The sequence below is a fragment of the Capra hircus genome, chromosome 23 (genome assembly GCF_001704415.2).
Source record: "Capra hircus breed San Clemente chromosome 23, ASM170441v1, whole genome shotgun sequence".
Classification (NCBI taxonomy): domain Eukaryota; kingdom Metazoa; phylum Chordata; class Mammalia; order Artiodactyla; family Bovidae; genus Capra; species Capra hircus.
In genome coordinates this window covers 205,970-212,616 of record NC_030830.1, presented here as the reverse complement: position 1 = coordinate 212,616, position 6,647 = coordinate 205,970, and positions in this window count along the sequence as shown.

The following is a 6,647-nucleotide window of genomic DNA, read 5'->3' as shown; positions in this document are numbered from 1 at the left end:
GCTTTTGCTGGGCTTCCAGGAACAAGCGGGCCCTTCTCGCTGGCCGGGGGCGCCCGGGGGTCCGGGGGTGGGGTCCGGGAGCGGGGTCCGGGAGCGGGGCTGCCGCAGGTCCAGCGCCCCCCGACGCCCGGCCAGGGGAAGACGCACTGGCCTCGCCGCCCTGGGAGACCGCGTTCGTTGCCCCCGCCCAGCCCCTCCCCTGCCCGCCGCGTCCGCAGGCGCCTGGCCCGGGGCGCGTGGGGCCCACCCTGTGCCCACTGCGTTCTCTGCCCCACAGGTCTTGTTGGTCTGTAAACGGCCGTGTGAAACGGTTGGATGTCTTGCTGCCTTTCCAGGGGGCCTCCTGAGGGCCCTTCCCCACGAAGACATCGGTGTTAGTGGAAGGGTGCAGACCCCTGCCCTGCCCCCCCCAGACCCTCGAGTGGGGAAGCGCCCTTGGCAGAATCTTGGGCTCCCAGGGTGGTGGAGTCCTGCCTCCAGCTGGAAGGAGCGCGCAGCGCCGAGGGCCGCTGCGGTCACAGACAGGGAGGAGGAGGGGTGACGGGAAGGGCCCGTGTCCAGCCCTGTGCCCACACCCCACACCTTCTTCAGGAGAAAAGACACTTTCATCTACACCTGAGCAATCCTCCCCAAAGTGTAGCTGCACAAGATGCCCGGGGCCCTGAGTGTCCTGCTGCAGCTCGTTTCCCAAGGGGAAAGACGCCCAGGCAGCGGGGTCCCAGGGAGCCCAGGGTCCCAGAGTGAGCCGGGGCTGCTGGGCCTGGAGCCCTGTGGATACCCTGCTTGGTCCTCTGGCCGGGAGAAGTCGCTGGCGAGTCCCCATCTACAGAGGGGAGCTGCGTGGAGAAGCCCTAGGACACAGGCAGGCGGGAGGCAAGAGTCAGGGAGCCCCAGCCTCCAGGCCTGTCCCACCTGAGCGCTGGGGACCCCCCGGGCCTGGAGCCACCCGTGGGCACAGGGTGCATGGTTCCCAGGAGCACAGGCTTCATTAGGCGCTGCCGTGACCCATTTCTACAAACTGAACCCTTGACGCTTTTTCAGAAAAAGAACCTGAGATGTATTACAGCATTTTCACTAATAGGAGATTTCATTGCCAGTGAAAGGTACCAGCTTAGAGATGGAACATATTGATATTTCCCATGAAGCCAGTAGTCAATTAAGAAATTAATTCTTTTAAATTAACTTATTTAATTAACTAAACAATTCACTGATTTGACAAACACTGACACAAAGACCAGGCTGTGTTCCTGGGAAGCTGAGGACCAAGAAGCCTGGTGTCTTCCCTGGAGGCGCGTTTCAGATGCTTCAGGGGAGGCTGTCCTTACAGTCATTGTTACTTCAGTGGATACTGGGAAATGGAAATAAAACAATCACTTACAAATCGTCATTGCTTGCAGTGACACTAAAGCAGACATTTAAACTCGAAAAGTGAGTCAACTTAAAGGGTTTTTTATAAGTACTTTTACATGTATTTTGAAAAGTCACATTTTAAATGATAATAGCGAATTGAATAAGGATATTTGTTGGCCAGCCCAACAGTAACTTTAGGGTTCCTCAGCCTGTTTCGTCACCTCTTTTACTGAAGGCCATCCTGCCCCAGCCAGGGAGAGCCTGCCCACGCCCTGCTCCCCCTTCCCCGGATGAGGCAGAGGCCGGGAACACAGTGGGTCTTCAGGAAGTGCTTCATAGCGAGTGGCATTTTGTTTTACTGTTCCAACCAGTGTCGGTGAGGGTGTGGAGACAGGGGAGCACCTGTGCCCGGGGGCTGGGCGTGTGAGCCTGTGCAGCTCTGGGGAAAGTGATGTGGAGGGCCCTCGAAAGTTAAAAGTGAATTACCAGATGACCTGATATGCCCCAGAAATTTAGAAGGGTCTCAGAACAGGTATTGTATCCCCATACTGACAGCAGCATCACTCACTACAGCCCAGAGGTGAAGGCAACCAGAATGCCCATCTGTGCAAGGATGCTGGGGGGATGCGGCCCTTCCTCCCTGACCTTCACACAGCCTTGAAAAGGGATCCCAGCACAGGCTGCCACATGGCTGGACCTTGAGGACATAATGCTCCTGAAGTCAACCAGCCACAAAGGACAAGTCCTGAATAATCTGACTTACATGAGGCCCCTAGAAGCCTCTGATTCACAGACTGAAAGTGGATGGTGGTTTCCAGGGCCCGAGGGAGGGGTAGGTGACTGAGTATTCTTGGGACCATTTCAGTCTGAGATGAAGCGCTTGGGGATGACGGTGGTGACGGCTGCACAGCGCTAGGTGACTGGACTTGGTGCCGCGGAGCTGTGCACTCACAAACCATGCAATCGCTTCTCGGCCTTTTGGCTAAGATCAAGTGCACAAAGCATGCATTCTACTTCTGTGCTGCACCGCGATTAAAAACCTACATCGACGTTCTTTCCTTCCTGTTTTCAAGCAACCTTCCCTTTTGCCATTCACGTGAGGGAAACAGTAGAACCAAAGGCAGGGTGAACCTGCAGGAGCAAAGAGGGTGGGGGAGGGGGGAGGGGAGGTCCCAGGGAGGGTAGGGGTGATGGGGGAGGGGGAGGTCCCCAGGGAGGGGGGAAGGGGAGGTCCCCAGGGAGGGTGGGGATGATGGGGGAGGAGGAGGTCCCCAGGGAGGGTAGGGTGATGGGGGAGGGGGGAAGTCCCCAGGGAGGATGGGGGTGATGGGGGAGGGAGAGGTCCCCAGGGAGGGTGGGGGTAATGGGGGAGGGGGGAGGAGGAGGTCCCCAGGGAGGGTGGGGGTGATGGGGGAGGGAGAGGTCCCCAGGGAGGGTGGGGGTGATGGGGGAGGGGGGAGGAGGAGGTCCCCAGGGAGGGTGGGGGTGATGGGGGAGGGGGAGGTCCCCAGGGAGGGTGGGGTGATGGGGGAGGGGGGAAGTCCCCAGGGAGGGTGGGGGTGATGGGGGAGGGGGGGGGGGGGGGGGGGGGGGGGAGGGGAGGTCCCAGGGAGGGTGGGGGTGATGGGGGAGGAGGAGGTCCCCAGGGAGGGTGGGGGTGATGGGGGGGGGGGGGGGGGGGGGGGGAGGGGGAGGAGGAGGTCCCCAGGGAGGGTGGGGGAGGGGGAGGGGAGGTCCCAGGGAGGGTGGGGGTGATGGGGGAGGAGGAGGTCCCCAGGGAGGGTGGGGGTGATGGGGGAGGGGGAGGTCCCCAGGGAGGGTGGGGGTAATGCAGGAGGGGGGAGGTCCCCAGGGAGGGTGGGGGTGATGGGGAAGGGGACAGGTCCCCAGGGAGGGTGGGGGTGATGGGGGTGGGGGAGGTCCCCAGGGAGGGTGGGGTGATACAGAAAGGGGTCACCTCAGACGCAGAGGGGCCAGAGTGCTCAGCACAGTGTAGAGCTTCCCTGGTGAAGAGATAATTTTGAGAGGAGAGTGTCCCAGGGGAAACAGCAGAAAGACAAAGGCCCAAGGCGGGGCGGGGCTGGCAGGGCAGGGCTGAGGGCACAAGCCTCTGCTTCCTGCCAGAAGGGCGGGTGCGCACGCTCTGTGCCCTGCGAGATGGGCCACCACGCAACCCTGACGAGCATGTCCCCACCAGGCATGCTGCAGTGGCCTTCGTGTAACCCACACACCCGACACTGCCTTCTGAGTTTCGAGGGCAGGCCCCGCACGCACGAGGACGAGAGACCCAGCACCTGTCTTCAAGGACTTTAGTTTACGAAAGAAAATTAGTGAGCAGTGACTACAGCCCAGAATGAACATGACCAGGGTCGCGCCGCACGCGCGGCAGGTGCAGCTCTGAGCCGAGGCTGATGTTTCTAAGAAACACAGCGTGTGTCGCTCAGCAGTGCAGTTTCATTTTAGCGCTCACTCCACCAAGGGAGCTCGGCCTCTGCTCCCTTCAGATCGCACCCCTTCCCTCGAGCTGGCACTCAGCTTGGTGCTGGCCCTCAGCGTGGCCTCCGTGCAGACACCGCTGACACCCACGGATCAGCCCGCCCCGGCATGCTCGGACGGCTCCTCCGGCTCCCTCTTCCCAGGTCTGCCTCACGGTGCCTCTTTCCAGGAGGACAGCTGGCCTTCACCCGGGAGAAGCCGACGCCTGGACACGCGTTTCTTCTCACGCGGCTCCTTTCCTCGGCTCTGAGCATCTTTCTCTGGTCCGGGTGAGCGTCCAGAGGGCTGAAGGGGCAGTTGATCTTTCTGAAACTCCCAGCCTCCTTGAGCCCTCCCTTTTTCCACCAAGGACCAGTGTTGTCTTTCTGCCGGGGAGTGAGCCAGGCGGGGTGTGGGGGGTGTACACTTTGGGGCAAGAAACGCCTCCAGAAGGGCCATGGCTGGAGCTGGGCCCTGGGTGGGGGCGGCAGCCGGGTGGCCAGGAGAGGCTTTCCGGGAGAGGAGGCACCGGGCCGCTGTGGGATCCTGACCCGAAGGAGAGGCCAGAGGCGGCAAAGAGCCCTTATCTGCTGGGATGATTCTCTGTGAAGCCACCATCATGCCCGCCTGATGGGAAGGCAGGGGCAGGTGGTGGTTGGGGGGACGGAAAACGGTAATTTCTAAAGAAGTGAATCAACAGCTTTCAAAGATCATAAGATGTCCACAGGTTCCAAACTTCTGACCATTAGCTCCAGGACTGGGATAAAATGAACTTTATATTATTTTGGACCAGACGCCCGCTGACAGCGCCAGGGTCCCCACCCTCCAGCAAGTCTGCCCGGACAGCTGTGGGCCACACGCTGTCCCCTGGTGGACAGAGGTCACTGAAGAGTTCCTGGCTCTCCAGGTGCCTGTAACAGCCCAGGACTCATAACTAGTTCAGAAAACACTGAGCCGGTTGCCTGGGTCAGCTCAGGGACAGCATCTCTTGGAAAAAGATGACCTCACTCGACCCCGGGAGCTTCTTTCCAGAGAGACGACGTGGAAGATGATGATTCTCCCAGCAGAGGCATGCTTCACATAAAAGGAGATGCTTGTCAAGGAGACTGAGCCCAGGACAGCCAGCCCCGCCCTGTGGGTGGAGAAAGGCTCACGCCTGCGGTACCTGACAGATGCAGAGCATCACCTGAGACCAAGCTCAAGGGCACAGAACCCCTCGAAAGCCTCTTTCAGATGCAACGCACGGACAGGCTGTTTGAACAAAACTTGCTGTGAGACTAAGTCCACCCACACTTTCTGAGCAGAAAGCCCCCAGAGCAGTGTAATAGTTTATTTCCCCATTATTTTGATTTGGTTACCACTTAGCAAATCTGAAATTTTTCAGATCTAGCATTCTAGGATTCCTAGATGCAAAGGACACGCAGGCTTCTGAGAGCATCACAGTCTTCAGCTGCAAGGGTTTTAACAGCACAGGCGGGGGCAGGAGCTGGGGCTGAAGATCCGGGGGAGGGGCGCAGGCCCTGGGGTGGGGTTCTGTCTCATCTGTGCCCCCCCCCCCGGCACACAGCTTATCACTGTCCACAGTCTGGATGCTGGTGAACTGACACCCCTTTCCCGTTAGCAACAGCGATGGAACAGAAGGCAGCATCGTCACAGGTCCTCAGCGCTGAGACCCTCACGGTGGTCGGGAGCAAGGCGGGGCGCTGCTCCACACGGGGACGCACGGCAGGGTGTGTCTTTTTTTTAAAAACAAGTGGAACGTGTGAGATCTGATTTTTGGGAGGCTCATCGCAGCCAGGAAGGAAACAGGCTGCCGAACGCAACAGGAGGAGGGAGTGTTTAAAGAGCTGTCGAGATGAGCGCTCAGTAACACAGCCCATGAAAAACTGCCCTTTAAAACCTTTATTAAGATTCAAAATATCACAAATAAAAATCTGCTTTGAAAAGCAATTCACAGCAAAATTCATGACAAGATTATGTACAACTGTCCAAGGACTGTTTGGCCTGGAACAGTCCCAGGAGGGAGGCTGGGCAGTGGGAGGCCCTCTGCACCCGCAAAGTCCCCTCCCCAAGAGGCTAACGGCAAGTTTGCCCTGCAGGAGGCTGGCCTGTCTCCTGCACTTCAGCTGTGCTGCACACACATGCCTTCTTAAAAGTGGTGAAAAGAGAAACCGGGAGCCGGCCCTCACGATCTTCCACATCGGGAACCAGGGCTGGATGAGGCCACCCCCACACGCTGACACGTGTCCAGCTCCGAGTCGGGCCCGAAAGGCGAGTCGCAAGATGACGCACGTGGCAGGCAGACGGCGTGCACTGTGCAGTGAGCTACAGCTGTTTATGGAGACAGGTAACAGAGACACAGAGCGTGCGGAAGCTCAGCACCTTCAGAGGAGACCCGCCTGTGGAGTGTGGGGTGACGTGACCGCGGAGGATGGGAGGGCGTACGCTGTGTCTGGATTTTCGCTAATAAAATGATTCACAGAAATGAAAGGCCTTCACTGGTGCAGCCTTCCCCGGGGACGCAGCTCGATCACCAGTCTGAGGACACAGCCCATGTCAGGCCTGCACCTGGGCTTGCTCGCAGGGACCTGGTAAGAGAGCCTTGTTCACAGCTGAGCCCACGGATGCCTCTCTGCTCACGCTGGGCACAGCTGGACTCAGGTGGTCCCCATGGCCGTGGGCTTGTTGGGCCACGTGGAGCAGCTTCTCCACTGCAAAACGACCACCTGGCTGGGTCTCCGCGTGGCGACTGAGGAGCTTCCGAAGCCATGATGTGAAGGAGCTCTCCGTGGTGCTCCAAAGACGCCGGTCTCTGCCCGTGG